Raw genomic sequence first — 23061 nt, 5'->3', positions numbered from 1 at the left:
GTACATTATATTTTAATAAAAAACTTTTAAAATAAGCAAAATAATGAAGTTACTAGAGAAAAGATTGATAAATTTGACTACATAAAAATCATGGGCTTTTTTCCTGCATGGGAAAAATGCTATAAATAAAATCAAAAGGCACATGAGAAACTGGGGAATAGTTTGTAACACATATAACAAAAAATTAATTTCCTTAATATATAGTTAGTAAGGGAAATTACCAAAATCACTTAATAGAAAAATGGGCAAGGGAATTCCCCAATACTCCAGTAGTTAGGACTTAGCACATTCACTGTCAAGAGCCTGGAACTAGGTTGGGTAATTAGAATACCAAAGTCTCAAACAAAAAGAAAGAAAAATGGACAAAATATATGTTAACACTCATAGTAAAATATACAAACAAGTTTTCTTTAAAACTTTTTATTTTGTATTGGAGTATAGCCCATTAACAATGTTGTGATAGTTTCAGATGAACAACAAAGAGACTCAGTCATGCATATGCATGTATCCATTCTCCCTCAAACTCCCCACCCATCCAGCCTATCACGTAGCATTGAGCAGAGTGCCCTATGTTATACAGTAGGCCCTTATTGGTCACCCATTTTAAATGTAGCAGTGTGTATGTGTCCATCCTACACTCCCTAGCTATCCTTTCCCTCTTTTCCTTACCCCAGCAACCACAAGTTTGTTCTCTAAGTCTGTGAGTCTGTTTCTGCTTCATAAATAGTTTGTTTGTATTAATTTTTTAGATTCCACACATAAGCCATGTCATATAATGTTGTCTTTCTCTGTCTGGCTTACTTCACTCAGTATAACACTTCCTAGGTCTATCCATTTGCTGCAAATGGTATTATTTCATTCTTCTAATGGCTGAGTTATATTTCTCTAACTCTGTTTTTCTTTCTCAAGATTGCTTTGGCCATTCAGGGTCTGTTGTGTCGCCAAACAAATTTTAAAATTTTTTGTTCTAGTTCTGTGAAAAATGCCATTAGTAATTTGATAGGCATTGCATTGACTCTCTGTATTTCCTTGGGTAGTATAGTCATTTTGAAAATATTCATTCTTCCAATCCATGAATATGATATATCTTTCCACCTGTTTGTGTCTTATTTGGTTAATTTCATTAGCATCTTTTTTTTTTAATTTTATTTTATTAGTTGGAGGCCAATTACTTCACAACATTTCAGTGGGTTTTGTCATACATTGACACGAATCAGCCATAGAGTTACACGTATTCCCCATCCCGATACCCCCTCCCACCTCCCTCTCCACCCGACTCCTCTGGGTCCTCCCAGTGCACCAGGCCTGAGCACTCGTCTCATGCATCTCACCTGGGCTAGTGATCTGATTCACCATAGATAATATACATGCTGTTCTTTTGAAACATCCCACTCTCGCCTTCTTCCACAGAGTTCAAAAGTCTGTTCTGTACTTCTGTGTCTCTTTTTGTTTTGCATATAGGGTTATCATTACCATCTTTCTAAATTCCATATATATGTGTTAGTATGCTGTAATGTTCTTTATCTTTCTGGCTTACTTCACTCTGTATAATGGGCTCCAGTTTCGTCCATCTCATTAGAACTGATTCAAATGCATTCCTTTTAACAGCTGAGTAATTAGCATCTTACAGTTTTCAGAGTATGGGTCTTTTGTATTCTTCAGCATGTTTAGTCCTAGGTATTTTATTCTTTTTGATGATTAAATGGTTTTTATTTTTCAACTTGTTGATGTAGTGTACCACATTGATTGATTTGTGGATATTGAAAAATCCTTGCATCCCTGGGACAAATCCCACTTGATCATGGTATATGATCTTTTTAATGTATGGCTGGATTCAAAACATCAGTAATGTGCAAAGTATTTTTGCATCTATGTTCATCAGGGATATTGGCCTGTAATTTTCTTTTGTGTGTGGTATCTTTGGCTAGTTTTGGTATCAGCATGATGGTGGCCTCATAGGATAAATTTGGAAGTTTTCCTTCTCTGCAATATTTTGGAACAGTTCCAGAAAGATAGGTGTTAATTCTCTAAATGCTTGATAGAATTCACCTGTGAAGCCATCAGGTCCCGGACTTCGGTTTTGGGGGAATTTTTCATCACAGCTTCAATTCAGTGCTTGTGATTGGTCTTTTCATATTTTCTATTTCTTCCTGGTTCAGTCTTGGAAGACTGTATCTTTCTAAGAATTTGTCCATTTCTTCCAGGTTGTCCATTTTATTGGCACACAGTTGCTTTGTTATGTTGTTTTATATTTCTGTGGTGCAAGTTGTAACTTCTGCTTTTTCGTTTGTAATTCTATTGATTTGGGCCCTCTCCCTTTTTTCCCTGATGAGTCTGGCTAAAGGTTTATAAATTATGTTTGTATTTTCAATGAAGCAACTTTTAGTTTCTTTGATCTTTGAGATTGTTTTCCATGCCTCTATTATATTTATTTCTGCTCTGATCTTTATGATTTCTTTTCTTTCACTATCTTTAGGTTTTGTTTGTTCTTCTTTGTCTAGTTGTTTTAGGTGTAAGGTTAGATATGAGATTTTTCTTATTTCTTGAGGTAAGACTGTATTGTAAACTTTCCTCTTAGAATTGCTTTTGCTGAATCCCATAGATTTTAGACTGTTGTGCTTTCATTTACAAATATAAATGAAAATTACATTTTCATTTCCATTTGTCTATAGGTGTTTTCTGATTTTCTCTTTGATTTCATCACTGATCCATTACTAGTTTAGTAGTGTATTGTTTACTTGCCATATATTTGTGTGCAGATGTGTGTGTGTGTGTGTGTCACCCCATGAACTGTAGCCTCTGACCTCCTCTGTCCCTGGGATTTCCCAGGCAGGAATACTTGAGTGGGATGTCATTTTATTCTCCAGGGGGTCCTCCCAACCCAGAAATTGAATCTGAGTCTCTCACATTGACAGGCAGGTTCTTTACCACTGAACCGCTTCATGAATCATAGCCTTATCATATCAAAGGGGCTTGTGTAACTCAAAAAAGCTATGAACCATGCTGCTCAGGGCCACCCAAGATGGATGGTTGAAAATGAAGAATTCTGACAAAACATGGCCCAATGGAGAAGGAAACCACTCCAGTATTCTTGCCTGGAGAACACTTTGGACAGCATGAAAAGCAAAAAGATAGTACACTGGAAGGTGAGCCCTCCAGATCAGAAGATGTCCAATATGCCACTGGGGAAGAGTGAAGGACAATTGCTAATAGCTCCAGTAAGACTGCAGCAGCTGGGCCAAAGTGGAAAAAATGCTCAGCTGTGGATGTGTCTGGTGGGGAAAGTAAAGCTTGATGCTGTAAAGAACAATATTGCTTAGAAAACTGAAATGTTATATCCATGAATCAAGGTAAATTGGATGTAGTCAACCAGGAGATGGCAGGGTTGAGTATCAACAACTTAGAAATCAGTGAACTAAAATGGACAGGAATGGGCTCAATTCCTGGATTGGGAAGATCCCCTGGAGAAGGGCACAGGTAACCCATTCCAGTATTCTCACCTGGAGAATGCTGGACAGAAGAGCCTGCCGAGCTACAATCCATGGGGTTGTAAAGAGTTGGACTACCATTGAGTGACTAACACTTACTTACTGCTCTAATGGCAGAAAGCGAATAGGAACTAAAGAGTCTCTTTTAATTTATTTTTAATTGAAGGGTACTTGGTTAACAATATTGTGTTGGTTTCTGCCATACACCAACATGAATCAGTCATAGGTATACATATGTGCCCTTTCTCTTAAAACTTCCTCCCACTTTCCACCCCATCCCACCACTCTTATGTTGTCACAGAGCCCTGGTTGAGTTTCCTGAGTCATATATCAAATTCCCACTGACCTATTTTACATATGGTAGTAGATATTTTCCCATGCTACTCTCTCTATTCATCCTACCCTTTCCTTCCCCCGTGGTGTGTCCACAAGTCTGTTCTCTATGTCTAAAAGTATGGAATGCTTCAGAAACTTGTGTGTCATTCTTGCACAGAGGTCATGCTAATCTTCTCTGTACATTCCAAATTTAGTATATATGCTGTCAAAGTGACCACTAAAAACCCTCTTGATGAGGGTGAAAGAGGAGAGTAAAAAGTTGACTTGAAAATCAACATTTAAAAAATTAAAATCATGGCATCCATCTTATCATGTCATGGCAAATAGAAGGGGAAAACGTGGAAACAGTGACAGATTTTATTTTCTTGGGCTCCAAAATCACTGCAGATGTTGATTGCAGCTATGAAATTAAAATATGCTTGCTCCTTGGAAGGAAAGCTATGTCAAACCAGACATCCGTACATGACTACTGGAAAAACTATAGCTTTGACTATGCAGACCTTTTTTATTTATTTTGTGTTTATTTTCATTATTCTAGGAGGTGCTTCAAAGCAGATCTTACTGTGATTTATGTCAAAGAGTGTTTTTCCTATGTTTTCCTCCAAGAGTTTTATAGTGTCTGGTCTTACATTTGTTTTTGCTGCTGTTGTTCAATCACTAAGTTGTGTCTGACTCTTTGTGACCCCATGGACCGCAGCACGCTAGGTTTCCCTGTTCTTCACTATCTCCTGGGGTTTGCTCACACTCATGTCCATTGAGTCGGTGATACCATCCAACCATCTCATCCTATGTTGCCCACTTCTCCTCCTGTCCTCAATCTTTCTCAGCATCAGGGTCTTTTCCAAAGAGTCGGCTCTTCCCATCAGGTAGCCAAAGTATTGGAGCTTCAGCTTCAGCATAAGTCCCTTCAATGAACATTCAGGTTTGATTTCGTTTAGGATTGACTGGTGTGATCTCCTTGATGTCTAAGGAACTCTCAAGAGTCTTCTCCAGAGCCACAGTTTGAAAGTATCAATTCTTGGGAAAGCATCAATTCCTAGGCACTCAGCCTTCTTTATGGTCCAACTCTCACATCTATACATGACTACTGGAAAAACCATAGCTTTGACTATGCAGACTTTTTTAGGTCTTTAATCCATTTTGAGTTTATTTTTATGTATGGTGCTAAGTAGTGTTCTAATTTCATTCTTTTACATGTAGCTATCCAGATTTACCAGCCCCACTCATTGAAGATACTCTTTTTTCCATTGTTTATTCTTGCCTCCTTTGTCATAGATTAGGTGACCATAGGTACATGGGTTTATCTCTGGGTTTTCTATCCCATACTATTGATTTATATTTCTGTTTTTGTGCCAGTACCATACTGTTTTGATTACTATAGCTTTTTAGTATAATTTGAAGTATAAATGAAGCCTGTTCCTCCTGCTCCATTTTTCTTTCTCAAGAGTACTTTGACTCTTGGAGTCTTTTGTGTTTCCATACAAATTGTAAAAAAAACATTTTCTAAATCTGTAAAGAATGCCATTGGTAATTTGATAGGAATTATATTTAATCTGTAGATTCCTTTGGGTTGTATATTCATTTTCACTATATTGATTCTTCCAATCCAAGAACATGGTTTATTTCTCCATCCATTTGTGTCCTCATTGATTTCTTTCATCAGAGTATTATAATTTTATAAGTATAGATCTTTTGCTTCCTTAGGTAGATTTATTCCTAGGCATTTTTTTGTTGTGATGGTAAATGGGATTGTTTCCTTAGTTTCTCTTTCTGCCTTTTTGTTAGTGTATAGGAATGCAAGAGATTTCATGCATTAGTTTTGCATCCTGCAAGTTTACCAAATTCACTGATTAGATCCAATAGTTTTCTGGTGGAATCTTTAGGATTTTCTATGTATAGTAACAGGTCATCTGCAAACAGTGACAATTTATGTGTCTTTTCTTTGGACATATCCTTTCTCTTTAATACAATGGAATTATTTTGGATACCATAGTTTGTTTCCCCCTTTTTTCATTCTGTCCCTCTGTCATGACTGTAAACTGGACTTTGGTGGGAGACAATTAGGTCTTTAAGTGTTTATAGTTGGTGCCATCTGCCCATATTATGTTGCTGCTTATCTTATTCTGTGTGACTTGTATGCCATACTCCTAAGGCTCCCTTTCTTGTTTCATAAGTTTGTGAATCGGTACTAGCTATCCCTTAGGTATACCATGATCCTTGTTGATTTCAAAGACCCAAAGGATGGTACACTTTGTTAGAAATCAGATTAAGAAGTGTGAAAGCCTTAAATACATGGAATAATATGGCGGCTCTTTTTTTTTTTTTTTTTTTTTTTAATATTATTTTATTAGTTGGAGGCCAATCACTTTACAACATTTCAGTGGGTTTTGTCATACATTGACATGAATCAGCCATATAGTTACATGTATGGCGGCTCTTATAATTAAGGTTGCAGGGGGAGAGGGGGCGGACAGTGGAATAAATTGCCAAGAATTCAAAAGAAAAAGTCAGAACGAAAAAGCAATACACTAAAAGAGACTTTGAAAGTAATGCCTTGGCTTCAAGAATCTGGTTGGCACAGCAACAGCTTAAAGACATTGGCAGCAGGCAAAGAAAGTACAGCGTGTTGTAAATGAACAGAGAATCACAGCCTAGGAGACCATTTTAGATTTAGACATGTCAGAAAGCAAGCCAGAGGTTTATCAGGAAATGAAGATTGAGAAGGCTTAAGATCTTAGTGGTCAAATTTGGCTTATATGAAAAGGAAAAGAAAGATAACTCCGCCCCCCAAATGTCCCCAGGCCTAAAAGCTTTTTGGTATAGAGTAAGAAAAGGGAGGGTATATGCTCTATTATTAGGTCAAGGAAGATAAGTCAAAGAGATTTAACAGAAAAAGAAAGATGAGAGCAAACTGGAATGACCTCTCATTGCCCCTTCTCTTCCCACAAACTAACCCAGGTCCAGAAAACTATTGAGGAGCCCTCTGAGTATTACAGACAAAGTGTCATTAATAAGAGCAGATTACAGTCCTTTTCATGACAGATTACAAAATATTCAGGAAAAAAAATCAAGAGTAAAAGACCACAATGAGTGGCATAGGATACTTCAGGCATTATTTAGTGAGTTTCAGGAGACACCACTTGTGATTGGGGAAGGAGGTATAGTTTGGAGCAAGGAGAAAGATGCCCATAACACTTAGGGAGTTAGAGCTCTAAGGGGAGAGGAGAAAAGATGAAATCACTGAACTAGGATTTTAATATGCATGGATCTGGTGTGGATTAGATAATGGAATGATGCAAAGATATCACCTGAAAGAAATTCTTCTATTCAGGGATGTGAAGATGGATAAGGTAGTTTTATTTGAACTGTGAATGCTTTTTGCAGACCTAGAACTTCTTTTCTTCTTTTTAATATTTATTTATTTATTTATTTTTAGCTGTGCTGGGTCTTCATTGCTGCACCCAGGCTTTGTCTAGTTGCAGTGAGTGGGGACTACTCTTAGTTGCAGTTCATGGGCTTCTCACTGTAGTGGCTTCTCTTATTGCAGAGTATGGGCTCTAGGGTGCCTGGGCTCAGTAGTTGTGGCTTACAGGCTCAAGAGTGCTGGCTCGGTTTGTGGCATATGGGCTTATGCCCATGCTCTATGGCATGTGGGCTCTTCCTGGAGCAGGGATCGAACCTGTATCCCCTGCACTGGGAGGCGCATTCTTAACCACTCCATCAGGGAAGCCCCTAGAACTTCTTTTCTTTACAGTTCTTACTATGAGAGGTATCCCCTAAGGTAAAGCCTGGAGTATGTTAAGAAAACAAATGTCTAAAACACAAAACAAAGAGAAGGAAAGACAAAAGACAATATGGTCCAACAAATAGTGTTAGCATTACATATGGTAGGGAATGTGCAGAACCTTAAGAAATAAATCGGGGAGAAATAGAAAGAAATAGAAATAGAAGCATATACTACTACTTCTGGGAGGAGAGTGCAAAAGAAGGTTATACTACAGGTTATTAAAAACCAAACGGAATGCAAAGTTTCAGAAAAAAAGACATGACAGCAGATACACTGGTCCTCACTGAGTGGGTGAGTGCTTTTGGAAGTTATCAGCAGCAGCCCCTTTGGTTTAGGAATTTGTCAAGGGTGCTTTCCTTATTGGGTCATTTGTGAGAACAAGGGATGAACCTTCCTTAAAAGGCAGGTTTTGTAGTCTGAAGGAACTTGGAGCAGACAGTAATAACAGCAGTCACTGTGACATAGAGCAAAATCCTTGGTATCTTGCTGGGGACAGAGATGTACATATAGATGAGCAAGAGACTGATACTGTGAAGACTGTTAGGCCATAAATTTCACTCAGAGAGCTATCTTTTATAAATGTAAGGTACCTTCTCATAACTGGAGAAGGGTATGGCAATCCACTCCAGTATTCTTGCACAGAGAATTCCATGGACAGAGGAGCCTGGGATCGTAAAGTGTCGGACATGACTAAAGTGACATAGCATGCACAATCTCAAACAGGAAATAGATGAGACTGTAAAGAATACAAGAGTCAAAGGGAAATGAAAATGAAAATACAGTTGACCCTTGAACAACACGATGTTTAGGGGCACCACCACTCCCCTAAGTCAAAAATACAGATATAAATTTACAGCTGGAATCAGTTCCTTATCCATGGTTCTACATCTTTGGATTCAACCACCCTTGGATTGTATCATGTACTATATGCATGCGTGCATGCTAAGTTGCTTCAGTCGTATGCGACTCTTTGCAACCCCATGGACTGTAGCATGCCAGGCTCCTCTGTCCATGGGATTCTTCAGTCAAGAATACTGAAGTGACTTACTTCACTCTGTATAATGGGCTCCAGTTTCATCCATCTCATTAGAATTGATTCAAATGAATTCTTTTTAATGGCTGAGTAATATTCCATGCTGTATATGTACCACAACTTCCTTATCCATTCGTCTGCTGATGGGCATCTAGGTTGCTTCCATGTCCTGGCTATTATAAACAGTGCTGCAATGAACATTGGGGTGCACGTGTCTCTTTCAGATCTGGTTTCCTCAGTGTGTATGCCCAGAAGTGGGGTTGCTGGGTCATATGGCAGTTCTATTTCCAGTTTTTTAAGAAATCTCCACACTGTTCTCCATAGTGGCTGTACTAGTTTGCATTCCCACCAACAGTGTAAGAGGGTTCCCTTTTCTCCACACCCTCTCCAGCATTTATTGCTTGTAGACTTCTGGATAGCAGCCATCCTGACTGGCGTGTAATGGTACCTCATTGTGGTTTTGATTTGCATTTCTCTGATAGTGAGTGACGTTGAGCATCTTTTCATGTGTTTGTTAGCCATCTGTATGTCTTCTTTGGAGAAATGTCTGTTTAGTTCTTTGGCCCATTTTTTGATTGGGTCATTTACTTTTCTGGAATTGGGCTGCAGGAGTTGCTTGTATATTTTTGAGATTAATCCTTTGTCTGTTGCTTCATTTGCTATTATTTTCTCCCAATCTGAGGGCTGTCTTTTCACCTTGCTTATAGTTTCCTTTGTTGTGCAAAAGCTTTTAAGTTTCATTAGGTCCCATTTGTTTATTTTTGCTTTTATTTCCAATATTCTGGGAGGTGGGTCATAGAAGATCTTGCTGTGATTTATGTCGGAGAGTGTTTTGCCTATGTTCTCCTCTAGGAGTTTTATAGTTTCTGGTCTTACATTTAGATCTTTAATCCTTTTTGAGTTTATTTTTGCATATGGTGTTAGAAAGTGTTCTAGTTTCATATAAAGACCAATACAACATACTAATGCATATATATGGAATTTAGAAAGATGGTAACGATAACCCTATATGCAAAACAGAAAAAGAGACACAGATGTACAGAATAGAATTTTGGACTCTGTGGGAGAAGGCAAGGGTGGGATGTTTCGAAAGAACAGCATCAAAACATGTATATTATCTAGGGTGAAACAGATCACCAGCCCAGGCTGGATGCGTGAGACAAGTGCCCGGGCCTGGTGCACTGGGAAGACCCAGAGGGATCGGGTAGAGAGGGAGGTGGAAGGGGGGATCGGGATGGGGAATACATGTAAGTCCATGGCTGATTCATGTCAATGTATGACAAAAACCACTACAATATTGTAAAGTAATTAGCCTCCAACTAATAAAAATAAATGGAAAAAAAAAAAGAATACTGAAGTGGGTTGCCATGCCCTCCTCCAGGGAACTTCCCAACTCAGGGATCGAATCCCCATCTCTTGCATCTCTTGCACTGGCAGGTGGGTTCTTTGCCCATTGAGCCACCTGTGAAGCCCATCAGGTACTATACAGTACATGATAAATATTTATTTAAAAAAACATACATAAATGAACTCATGCAATTCAAATCTGTGTTATTCAAAAGTTAGCTGTATTTTAAATATGTAGGATGGATAATGAAGAAAAAGGGGGGCTTAGGAAGGATGAAGAGGCTTGAGGGACCACTACAATGGATGTAATACTAAAAGAAGACTGTGAATTTGAGCCTGTCTATCCCAGTTATCTGAAGACAAAACTTGTGTCCTTAAGATCCAATTAGAGAAAATTCCTATCTATAAAAGAATTAGGGCCATCTGATTCCCAATTTTATGGGGGCATCCACATATTGTACAGTTTCTTCTCTCAGAGTGACAGTTAAGCACAAAGTGAGAATAAAAAGAAGGATCACAGCTTCCTCACCTCTACTACCTCCCTCACAGTTCATTTCAGTTCAGTTCAGTCGCTCAGTCGTGTCCAACTCTTTGCGACCCCATGAACTGCAGCACGCTAGGCCTCCCTGTCCATCATCAACTTCCAGAGTTCACCCAAACCCATGTCCATTGAGTCAGTGATGCCATCCAACCATCTCATCTTCTGTTTTCCCCTTCTCCTCCTGCCCTCAATCTTTCTCAGCATCAGGGTCTTTTCAATTGACTCAGCAATTCGCATCAGGTTGCCAAAGTATTGGAACTTCAGCTTCAACATCAGTCCTTCCAATGAACACCCAGGACTGATCTCCTTTAGGATGGACTGGTTGGATCTCCTTGCAGTCCAAGGGACTCTCAAGAGTCTTCTCCAACACCACAGTTCAAAAGCATCAATTATTCAGTGCTCAGCTTTCTTTACAGTCCAACTCTCACATCCATACATGACCACTGGAAAAACCACAGCCTTGACTAGATGGACCTTTGTTGGCAAAGTAATGTCTCTGCTTTTTAATATGTTGTCTAGGTTGGTCATAACTTTCCTTCCAAGGAGCAAGTGTCTTTTAATTTCATGGCTGCAATCACCATCTGCAGTGATTTTGGAGCCCCCCCAAATAAAGTCAGCCACTATTTCCACTGTTTCCCCATCTATTTGCCATGAGGTGATGGGACCAGATGCCATGATCTTAGTTTTCTGAATGTTGAGCTTTAAGCCAACTTTTTCACTCTCCTCTTTCACTTTCAAGACGCTCTTTAGTTTTTCTTCACTTTCTGCCATAAGAGCAGTGTCATCTGCATATCTGAGGTTATTGATATTTCTCCTGGCAATCTTGATTGCAGCTTGTGCTTCTTCCAGCCCAGCGTTTCTCATGATGTAGTCTGCATATAAGTTAAATAAGCAGGGTGACAATATACAGACTTGACATACTCCTTTCCTGATTTGGAACTAGTCTGTTGTTCCAAGTCCAGTTCTAACTGTTGCTTCCTGACCTGCATACAGGTTTCTCAAGAGGTAGGTCAGGTGGTCTGGTATTCCCATCTCTTTCAGACCTAGTAATTTGATTGAATCCCTTGAGCCATGTTTGCTAGTGTGTTTGGGCTGTTCACTATGGATTAAAAGATCTTTCTCTTTAGTGCTTTTTTGTTTGCCATTCAGAGATATTAAAACACTAAGCCAGAGTCTCTTGCGTGCCCAACCATCTTGCATTCCTGTGTCTTTCACTTGGTATTTCATGTAGTTAAGAGTTCTTATCAATTCAGTAGTCAATTACTAAGACTGGGACTTGGCAGAAGAATGTGAAATTTTTTTTGGACCTTGAGCTGAGGTTATTTACTGAAACCTAGCTTTGCAGAGAGCCCTGTACCAAAGTACTGGGCATTAACTTCACTAATCACAAAGTAATATTTTAATTTCTATTTATCTTTGCCCCTTGTGTATATCTTTCCTTTATGACCTTTGCATGGGTTAAGTCAAAACAATTATCCATGAGTCCCTGCCTATAACACCAAGTTACTATCATCAAAAATCTTATGTTAGTACCTAGCAGGCAGGACTTATGGGATTGGGACTTACAGGAATGACCACATCCATCAGGATATGATCAAGAAACAGACTAGAAATGAAATGAGGTTGGTCCCTGGAACCATCATCGCTAATACTTTATTTTATGATTTCTAGTTAAAACTTGTCATAGAATCCTTTTCATCTATAGCTCACCCTTTTTATGACCAGCTCCATCTAAAAGCCCATGTATCAATGAAATCTTGGTGGAAATGAAGTTAGCTTATTATCATTAAGCTGGTCAATCATTTGGGGGTGGATGAACAAAGCTAATTTCTCAGTAACTGGAAATAATGTTGCTTTTCTTTTGTATGTCTACTATTTCTTGTAGCTTCTTGCTGTAGAGATGACAATGACTTATTTCTTTTTATATATTTCTCCATACTTCCCAAATTTTCCAAATTGTATGCTTACCACTTTGATCATCAGGGAAACGGAAAAAAAAAAACAAAAACAAAAACGAAAGACAATTCCATAAATTCAAGAAATTTAATCAGAAGAGAGAAAGAAAGTTTCCTTTACCCACAATTCCAGTCTGGTCTTAGAAATAAAGCTCATTACTGTATACCTAAAACTAACACAATGCTGTAAATCAATTAAATCAAACGATGTAGCACTAAAAAAAAAAAAAAGAAAGAAAGAAAACTCATATCCCTCAGGGGAGATTGTCAATATTGAAATTCTATGATAAGGGATGATACTCATCATAACAAATGATAAATAATATACTATTTGCTCATTTAATTCTCATTTTGTCTTTAAATCTCAATATGTCTTTAAATAATTTTTTATTCCTCCTAAAACAACCATTTTCTGTCTCAAAGGGTAAATAGTCTCTGAAAAACAAAACCAGTTATTAAATTATATCTTAGTATCACTCAGTCTTGATTGCCCTTTTTATAGGTGATTGAGTTAGGGAAAAAGTATTTTCAAATATCTTGTATGCCTTTAAGGCAAAACATGGCCATTAAAAGGTTGGTGAAAGATCTCAGATACTGATAGGGTACAGGGCCCTGATAAAGTCAGAGTATAAAATAGGAATACTAACATTTTTGGAGGATAGTTGCTTTACAATGTTGTGTTGGTTTCTGCTGTATGATAAAGTGAATCAGCTATAGGTATACATGTATACCCTCCCAGTTGTGCCTCCTTCCCTCTAACCCTAGCATCTTAATAGAGCAAGACTGAATCATTTTCAGAAAAAGAGATTTGATGTCTAGGAGTAAAAAGTTAAGCTTTTTAGAATCTGTTCTTATGAACATGGGCAGTATATATATTTAGATGACATCAGAGTAAACAATACCCAATATAAATTTGAAGGGCTTTGTTAGTCTGGCTAAGAATTGGTTAGTCTACATTGCATCCCTATAAGACAGAGTCTCTGAGGTGGCCTCCAAATTCTTCAACTGAATTTTTGTCTTACACCAAGTAGAGATGAAGCAGCCCTGGTTCCCATCACTGAAGGCAAGATGGGCTCTCTGATTTTTATGAGGGTCTGGGATGTGGGCCGCCCTGTTTTTTCAATCACCTAAAATTTTGTTTTATGTCTACAGTTCAATCAGCATTGACATATAATCACCAACCCCAATCAAGATACAGAATTCCCCTAAATTGCTGCAGGCCTCATGATGGTCAATTTACTTCCCTAATCCCCAGCCCTAGGAAGCTATTGCTGTTTTCTGTCACTGTTGGTTAGTTTAATCTTTTCTAGAATTTCAGTATGTGAAATCATACAATATATACTATTTTGTTTGACTTCTTTAAATCAACAGAAAGCTTTTGAGATTCAGCCAAACTGTTAAATGCATTTGTGTTCATACTTTTTTAAAGCAGCTTTATTGGAGTATTATTTACATATCATGAAATAAATAAACAGTGGTATATCCATTCAGTGGAATACTATAAAGCAATAAAAAATAGTGAATTAAATGGAGAAGTAATGTGCCAAGTCCCTTATGTCACAATTCTGAAAATCTGGCTTTATCTTGCTGCACATTTCATTATTGTGTGTGTATGATGTGAAGTAGAGGTCATGGTTTGCCTTCCCATACAGAAATCCAATTGGTCCAGCACTATTCATTGAAAATCCTATCAGTTCTCCATTGAATTGCCTTTGTACTTTTGTAAAAAAAAAAAATCATTTGAGAGAAGATATTGGCAAATCACATATTCAGTAAAGAATATATAACTAATTTTCTAAACTTAATAATAAACAAAGAACTCAGTTTTTTTAAATGGGTCAAAGACTTGAACAGATTCTTCACCAAAGAAGATATACAGTTGGCAGCACATACAATAAAATCTACTAAATATTGGTTTAAAAAAACAGTGAGAATCTCAAGTTCAATGACAGAAGCTCCACTGCAGACAGATGCATCCAAGAAGATGAAGATTTTCCCCAGGAGGGGGTGGGCAACCAGCATTCCCCAGACCTATTTTGAAGCTCTGTTTCATCTAAGCTTGGTTGAGAGGATTGTGTCTCCCTTCCTCTGGCCAGCTTTAAATCATAGTGTGGAAACTCTAACCTAGGCATGTCAGGTCAAAAACACTCGTCCCCAGTCACCCTCACTCCAGCTGACTTATAGGCTATTTTCCACAGCAAGAAAGGCCAAGACACACTGTGCTTATAAAGTAGGTGTGTCATTCTGAAACCACTGATCCCAGTTCCAACTCTGGAGCAGTGATACAGAGATTTTCCCCAGGGAGAAAGGTAATCCATAAGAACAGCAAATTCTGATGCTCTCCTCAGGGGAAATGAATTTATTGAAACATAGTATGGGGAAGTTCAAGCCAAAGGGTGCTTTTGAAATGCTGGAGATTTTGGTAGTAAGCAATTAAGAAGAGGCTAGTAGCTTCATGAGAATAAGCAAAACTAACCATAGACCAACTTACTAGAGAGAATGAGGGAAAGAAATAAGAAAAGTCCTCCTGTAGTCAGAACAAAATTCAAAGGCTGGCCTCAAAACCTACCTCTACAAAGGGGCACAAATTTAATTGGATTGGACTGAGGAGCAATATATGACACAGGGCAATCTCAAAAGCAGCAGGGTAATTACTTGGCAATTAGTGATTCCTAATAGCTCTGTGTGTCACCAGCAGAGGTAGATAGCTTAACAGAGACATCAGAGAAAGAGAAAAAAAGATCTCTGCTAAAACCACTGTCATCTCAGTGTGACTGCATGCATGCCCAAAGCTGTGCTTTTTGAGGAATGACATTAAGGGGGAACTGCACACTATAGGGGAAATAGACTATAAAATAGTCTACCCATATCACTAAACAAAGAAGCAAACAACAACAATAAACCCTGAGTAAGGGAGGGTCAATATACAGAGCTGTTACAATTAGGCATGCAAAAAAGAAAAAACAGGAAATGTAACTCATGCATGGGTTTTTCCCATACGTGGGAAAAAAAGAACAAACTGAAACTGTCAGTGAGAGAGCCTAGATATCAGTTGAGAAGACGAATATTTCAGAATTGGTATTATAGTAAATATGTTCAAAGAATTATATAAAACTTTACTTAAAAAATTGAAGAAAGGTATGATGACAATGTTTCAATAAAAATAAAATACCATTAAAAATATAAATTAGTTTTAAAAATCAAAATTCTGGAGTTTAGAAGTATAATAACAAAATTTAAAATTCACTATAAGAGATCTAGTAGGCTTCAAAGAGTGAACTTGAACTGGTAGAAGAAAAAAATGGTGAACTTGAAAATAGATCAATAGAGATTATGCAATCTTCATAATAAAGAAAAAAAAAGAATGAAGAAATATTAGCAGAGCCTCAGAGATGTGTACAACAACATTAAACGCACCAAAATATGCACAAAAAGAATATTAGAAGGAAAAGAGAGAAGAAAAGGGGCAGAAAAATATTCAAATAAATAATGGCTGAAAATTTCTGAGTTTTGACAGAAAACATGAATCTAAAATCTAAGAAACTCAAAGAACTGCAAGTAGAACAAATGCAGAAATCAATACCTAGACACATTATGGTAGAAATATTAAAAGACAAAGACAAAATCTTGAGAGCAGCAAGAGAAAAATGATTCCCCACATGTAGGGAATCCCAGTAAGATGAACAGGTGACTACTAATCAAAAAGCATCAAAAATAAATAAATTCAAAGAGCTGAAAGAAAAAACTCTGTCAATCAGTAATCATATATCCAGTAGCTGTCTTATAAGAATGAAAGCTAAATAAAAACATTCCCAAATAAACAAGAGTTGAGAGAATTTGTTGCTAGCAGACCTAACTTACAAGAAATACTCAGAAAAATTCTTCAGACAGGAAGCAAGTGACCTCATGAAAAAATAACTGGTCTGAATATCTCTTGTGACTATAGATACAAAATCCTCAAAAAGAAAACAAAACAAAACCCCTAGCAACAGAAAATTGGAATCCAGTGATATGTAGAAGGGATAATTTACCACAACCAAGAACCAAGTAGGACTTACCCAAAGAAATGAAAGTTTGTTTTAAATATGAGAATTAATCAATGTAAAATACTGTATTAATAAAATGAAGGACAAAACTACATGATCCTTTGAACTGATATGGAAAAGCATTTGACAAAATCCAATACGCTTTCATGACCAAAAACAAAAAACAAAAAACACCCAACTCATTAGAAGCAGGAGATTCCTCAATCTGATAAGAGAATATCTACAAAAGTACCCATAGAACTATTGTACATGATAGTGGAAGACCAAAAGATATCCCCCTAAGATAAGGATCAAGACAAGGATATCCCTTTTGTCACTTCAATGGAACATTGTACTGGATTTTCTAGCCAGGAAAATTAAGCAAGAAAATTAAATAATAGACCTGCAGACTGAAAAGGAAGAAGCAAAACTAACTCCATTTGCAGATGACACAATCTTGTATATAGAAAATACTAAAGAATCTAAAAAAAAGAGAGAAAAAGAAAAGAAAACCTATTCAAACAAATAAATGAGTTAAGCAATGTTGCAGATCAATATACAAAACCACTGTGTTTCTCTACACTAGGAATGGACAATCTGAAAATGAGGTTAAGAAAACAATTCTTGTTACAATAGCATCAAAATAAATAAAATATTTAGAAATAAGTTTAACAAGAAAATGCAAGACTTGTAAAATGAAAACTACAAAATGTTGTTGAAAGGAATTAAAGAAGACCTAAACATAGTAAGACATCCAATATTTCTGAATTAAGACTTAAATATTAAGTGGCAGTGCTCAAACTGGCCATATTGCAGAAATTGACAAGTGAATCCTAAAATGTACATGGCTGTTCAAGGGATTCAGAATAGTCAAAATAATCTTGAAAAAAGGACAAAGTTGGAACACTTACTCTTCCCTAATTTCAAAACCTACTACAAACCTACAGTAGAGTAATCAAGACAGTGTGGTACTAGCATAAAGTTAAACAGATAGATCAATTGAGTAGAATTGGATGTCCAGAAATAAGCTCTCAAATTTATTGATAGATGCTTTTTGACAAGAAATCCAAGATAATTCAATGGGGGAAAATATGTATTTTCAACAAATAAACTTGGACTACTAGATATACACATGCAAAAGAATGAAGTTAGAGCCTTTCCTCACACCATACACAAAAGATAACTCAATATATATGAAAGAGCTAGATGCGGGAGATAAACCAATAAAGTTCTTAAAGAAAAATAGGAGTAAATCTTAGTGACTGTGAGTTCAACAATGGTTTCTTAGTTGTGACACCAAAAGCACAAGCAACAAAGGAAAAAATAGATAATTAAGACAACAAAATTAAAAATTCCTCTGCTTCAAAGGACATAATTTAGAAAATGAAAAGATCTACCTAAATAATGGGATTAAATATTTGCAAATCACTTATCTGATAAGGACTTTATATACCCAGATATATAAAAGACCTTTTACAACTCAACAACAAATCAATTAAGAAACAGGCAAATAATCTGAACAGATATTTCTTCAAAAGAGACATACAAATAGGCGATACACACATGAAAAGTTGGTCGACATCTTTAGTTTTCAGGGAAATGCTAATAAATCCCACAGTGAGATACTACATCTCAACCACTAGGAAGGTTATAGCAAAAAAAAAAAAAAAGAAAAAAAAGTGGACACTTCGGAAAATGATTTGGCAGTTTTACATAGAGAGCACATCATGCAAAATGCAGAGCTGGATGAATCACAAGCTGGAATCAAGATTTCCAGGAAAAATAACAATAATCTCAGATATGCAGATGGTGCCACTCTAATGGTAGAAGGTGAAGTTGAACTAAAGAGCCTGTTGATGAAGGTGAAAGAGGAGAGTGAAGAAACTGACTTAAAACTCAACATTCAAAAAATTAAGATCGTGGCATCTGGTCTCATCACTTCATGGCAAATAGAAGGGCAAACAGTGGAAACAGTGGAAGATTTTATTTTCTTGGGGTACAAAATCACTGCAGACAGTGACTGCAGCCATGAAATTAAAAGATGCTTGCTCCTTGGAAGAAAAGCTATGACAAACCCAGGCAGCATATTAAAAAGCAGAGACATCACTTTGCTGACAAAGATCCATATAGTCAAAGCTTTGATTTTTCCAGTAGCCATGTATAGATGTGAGAGTTGGACCACAAAGAAAGCTGAGCGCTGAAAAATGGACACTTTTGAATTGTGGTGCTGGGGAAGACTCTTGAGAGTCCCTTGGACAGCAAGGGGATCAAACCAGTCAATCTAAAGGAAACCAACTCTGAATATTCATTGTAAGGACTGATGCTGAAGCTGAAGCTCCAGTACTTTGGTCACCTGATGCAAAGAGCTGACTCACTGGAAAAGACCCTGGTGCTGGGAAAGACTGAGAGCAAGAGGAGAAGGGAGCAACAGAGGATGAGATGGTTGGATGGCATCACCAACTCTGTGGACACGAGTTCGAGCAAACTTTGGGAGATAGAGAAGGACAGGGAAGCCTGGCATGCTGCAGTTCATGGGATCATAAAGAGTTGGACCTGGCAGTGACTGACCAACAACAGCAAAAAGTAAAACAAAGGAATACCATCTGAACTGGCATTTCCAAGAGAAAGGAAATTTCAATAGAAACTAAGCATATGCCCACGAAAAATATCTACACAATGTTCACAGTAGCATTATTCATAATAGTGGGAAAAAATGAAAACACCTATATTGTCTATCAACTGAAAAATGGATACACAATATGTAGTACATCTATACAATAGAATATTGTTCAGCTACAGAAATTGATAAAGTGCCATATAGTCTAAAGTCAGGGAACCTGATTCCTCCAGCTCCGTTTTTCTTTTTCAATATTGCTTTGGCCGGCTTCCTTGGTGGCTCAGTAAAAAGTCCACCTGTCAATGCAGGAGATGCAAGAGACTTGGGTTCATTTCTTGATCCAGGAAGATCCCACATGCCACAGAGCAACTAAGCCTGTGTGCCACGACTATTGAGCCTGTGCCCTAAAGCTCTGGAACCACAACCACTGAAGCCCGAGCACCCTAGAGCCTGTGCTCTGCAACAAGAGAAGCCACTGCAAAGTGAAGCCCTCGCACAAAGCTAGAGAGTAACACCCACTTGTCTCAACTAGAGAAAGCCTACACAGCAATGGAGAACCAGCACAGCCATAAAAAATTAAAATTTTTTTAAAAAAAGATTGCTTTGGCTATTCGGGTTCTTTTGTGTCTCCATACAAATTTTGAAATTTTTTGTTCTATTTCTGTGAAAAATGTCATTGGTAATTTGATGAGAATTGCATTGAACAAACTTGTAGATTGCCTTGTGAAAGTGAAAGTTAGTCGCACAGTCCTGTCCAACTCTTTGCGATTCCATGAACTGCAACCTGTCCTGCTCCTCTGTCCATGGAATTCTCCAGGCAAGGGTACTGGAGTGGGTTACCAATTTCCTTCTCCAGGGGATCTTCCTGATCCAGGGATTGAATCCAGGTCTCCTGCATTGCAGGTGGATTCTTTACCAGCTGAGCCACAAGGGAAGACTGTCTTGGGTGCATCTATGCATGCTCTTTCGCTTCAGTTGTGCCCGACTCTTTGTGACCCTATGGAATGTAGCCTGACAGGCTCCTCTGTCCATGGGATTCTCTAGGCAAGAATACTGAAGTGGGTTGCCAAGCCCTCCTCCAGGGGATCTTCCTGATCCAGGGATCGAACTCAAGTCTCCTGCATCTCCTGTATTGCAGGCAGATTCTTTACCACTGAGACATGGGGTAGAAGTCCAGATTGCCTTGGGTAGTATAGTCATTTCAACAATATTGATTCTTCCAATCCATGAACACGGTATATCTTTCCATTTGTTTATGTCTTCTTCGATTTCTTTCATTAGTATCTTATAATTTTCAGAGTACAAGTCTTTTGTCTCCTTAGGTAGGTTTATTATTAGGTATTTTATTCTTTTTGGTGCAATGGTAAATGGAATTGCTTTTTGAATTTCTCTTTCTGAACTTTAGTTGTTAGTATATAGAAATGCAACACAGTCATCGAAACAGTATGGTACTGACACAAAAACAGAAATATAGATCAGTGGAACAGGATAGAAAACCCAGGAATAAGCCCATGCACCTACGATCAATTTTAATCTGTGACAAAGGAGGCAAGACTACGCAATGTTGGAAAGACAATCTCTTCAACAAATGGTGCTGGGAAAATTGGACAGCCACATGTAAAGAAAGAAAGAAAGAAAGAAAGAAATTAGATCACTCAACTCCATACACAAAAATAAGTTTAAAATGGATTAAAGAACTAAATGTTAGACCAGACATGATAAAACTCCTAGAGTTAAAAAAGCTACTAGAGGAAGACATAGGTGAAACTCTCTCTGACATAAATGACAGCAACATATTTTTTAAACCACCTCCCAGAATAATGGAAGTAAGAGCAAAAATATACAAATGGGACCTACTTAAACTCAAAAGCTTTTGAACAGCAAAGGAAACAGTAAACAAAAGACAACCCACAAATTGGGGAAAAATATTTGCAAGTGATGTAACTGATAAGGGATTAGTTCCAAAATTTACAAACAGCTTATGACAATTAGTAGTATCAAAACAAACAACCCACTCAAAAAATGGGCAGAAGACCTGAATAGACATTTCTCTAAAGAGGACATACACAAGAATAGGCCATTCTTTTTAATGACTGAGCAATATTCCTATATACACCACATTTTCTTTATCCACTGTTCACTGTTCACAGTCAATAGGCACATGAAAAAGTGTTCAAAATCGCTAGTTATTAGAGAAATGCAAATCAAAACTACAATGAGATATCACCTCACACAGCCAGAATGGCTATCAAAAAGCCCACAAACAACAATGCTGGAGAGGTTATGGAGAGAAGGGAACCCTCCTGCACTGTTGGTGGGAGCCACTATGGAGAACAGTATGGAGGTTCCTTAAAAAACTAAAAATAGAGCTACCATATGACCCTGCAATCCCACTCCTGGGCATATATCCAGAGAAAAACACGGCCCCAAAATATACATACACTCCAGTGTTCATTGCTGCACCGTTTACAATAGCCAAGACATGGAAACAACCTAAATGTCCATCAACAGAGGAATGGATAAATGGATAAAGAAGATATAATGTATGTTTGTTTTATATATATATATATATATATATATATATATATATATATATATAATGTAATAATACTCAGCCATTAAAAAGGATGAAATAAGGCCTTTTGCAGCAACATGGATGAACCTAGAGAGTGTCATATGGAGTGAAGTAAGTCAGATAGAGAAGGAGAAATATCATATGACATCTCTTATATGTGGAATCTAAAGAGAAATGATACAAATGAACTTCGAAAACAGACTCACAGACTTAGAAAATGAACTCATGGTTGCTGGAGGCAAGGGGTCATTAAGGACTTTTGGAAGGTCATGTACACACTGCTGTATTTTAAATGGTTAACCAACAAATACCTACTGCATAGCACATGGAACTCTGCTCAATGTTCTATGCTAGTCTGGATGGGAGGGGAGTTTACGGGAGAATAGATACTGTATAATGTATGGCTGAGTCCCTTCACTGTTCACCTGAAACTATCACAACATTGTTATACTCCAGTAGAAAATGTTTTTTGTGCTTAAAGAAAAGTAAAAATAAAATTAGGATAAATGATAAAGTGCGGATGCATGCTACAAAATGGATGGATGTGGAAAACATGCTAAGTGAAAGAATCCAGTCATGAAAGACCATGTATTGTATGATTCCATGTATATTAAATGAGCACGCAAATCCATGAAAACAGAAAGCAGATTAATGTTTGCCTAAGGCTGGAAAAAGGGAATGAGAGGAAAGTAGGAGGGAACACGCTAACTGGTATGAGGATATTTTATTGGGGTGATAAAAATGTTCTGAAATTAGTGGTGAAGGTTGCACAACTTTGTTAATGAACTAAAAACTACAGAAGCTAAAAACTACTAAAAGGGTGAATTTTATGGTATGTGAATTTTATCTCAAGCTATTAAGAACATACACATAAAAGGAAGTGTCAATTGTGGCAGGGTAAATAATGCTGCTTCTCCCCCAATTTGCCTACATCATAATCCTTGAAACCTGTGACTGTTATCTAACATTGTAAAAGGTGATTTCGAGATACAAGCAAGTAAAGGATCTTGAGCTGGGGAGATCATCCCAGATTATCTGTATGGACCCAAAATAACCACCAGAATCCAGTTTAGGGAGAAGCTGGAGTATCTGTTGAAATAAAGGGATGTGACAACAGAAACAAAGATTGGAGTGATATGCTTTGGAGATGGAGAAAAAGGCCAGGCATGAGCCAAGGAATGTAGGTAGCCTCTAGAAGATGGAAAAGGCAAGGGAAGAGTTTCTCTTGCAGTTTCCAGAAGGAATACAGTCTGTTGTATGCTTTTATTTTAGCCTTATGATACTCATTTCAAACTTCAGGCTTTCAGAATTGTAAGATAAATTTCTGCTGTTTTAAGGCATTAAATTCATGTTAGTT

At 37.5% G+C, this 23061-nt stretch overlaps 1 non-coding gene across 1 annotated transcript; it reads right to left on the bottom strand.

The window, feature by feature from the left end:
• Positions 1 to 3936: 3936 nt before the first annotated feature.
• On the bottom strand, positions 3937 to 4042 carry LOC136154907 (U6 spliceosomal RNA). Its single transcript, XR_010660609.1, has one exon. It is a non-coding gene; the product is annotated as a U6 spliceosomal RNA (small nuclear RNA).
• Positions 4043 to 23061: the final 19019 nt, after the last annotated feature.

This window comes from Muntiacus reevesi, chromosome X (genome assembly GCF_963930625.1).
Source record: "Muntiacus reevesi chromosome X, mMunRee1.1, whole genome shotgun sequence".
Lineage (NCBI taxonomy): Eukaryota > Metazoa > Chordata > Mammalia > Artiodactyla > Cervidae > Muntiacus > Muntiacus reevesi.
The sequence above is the reverse complement of the archived record's forward strand: the minus strand, read 5'-3'. Positions and strand labels throughout refer to the sequence as shown.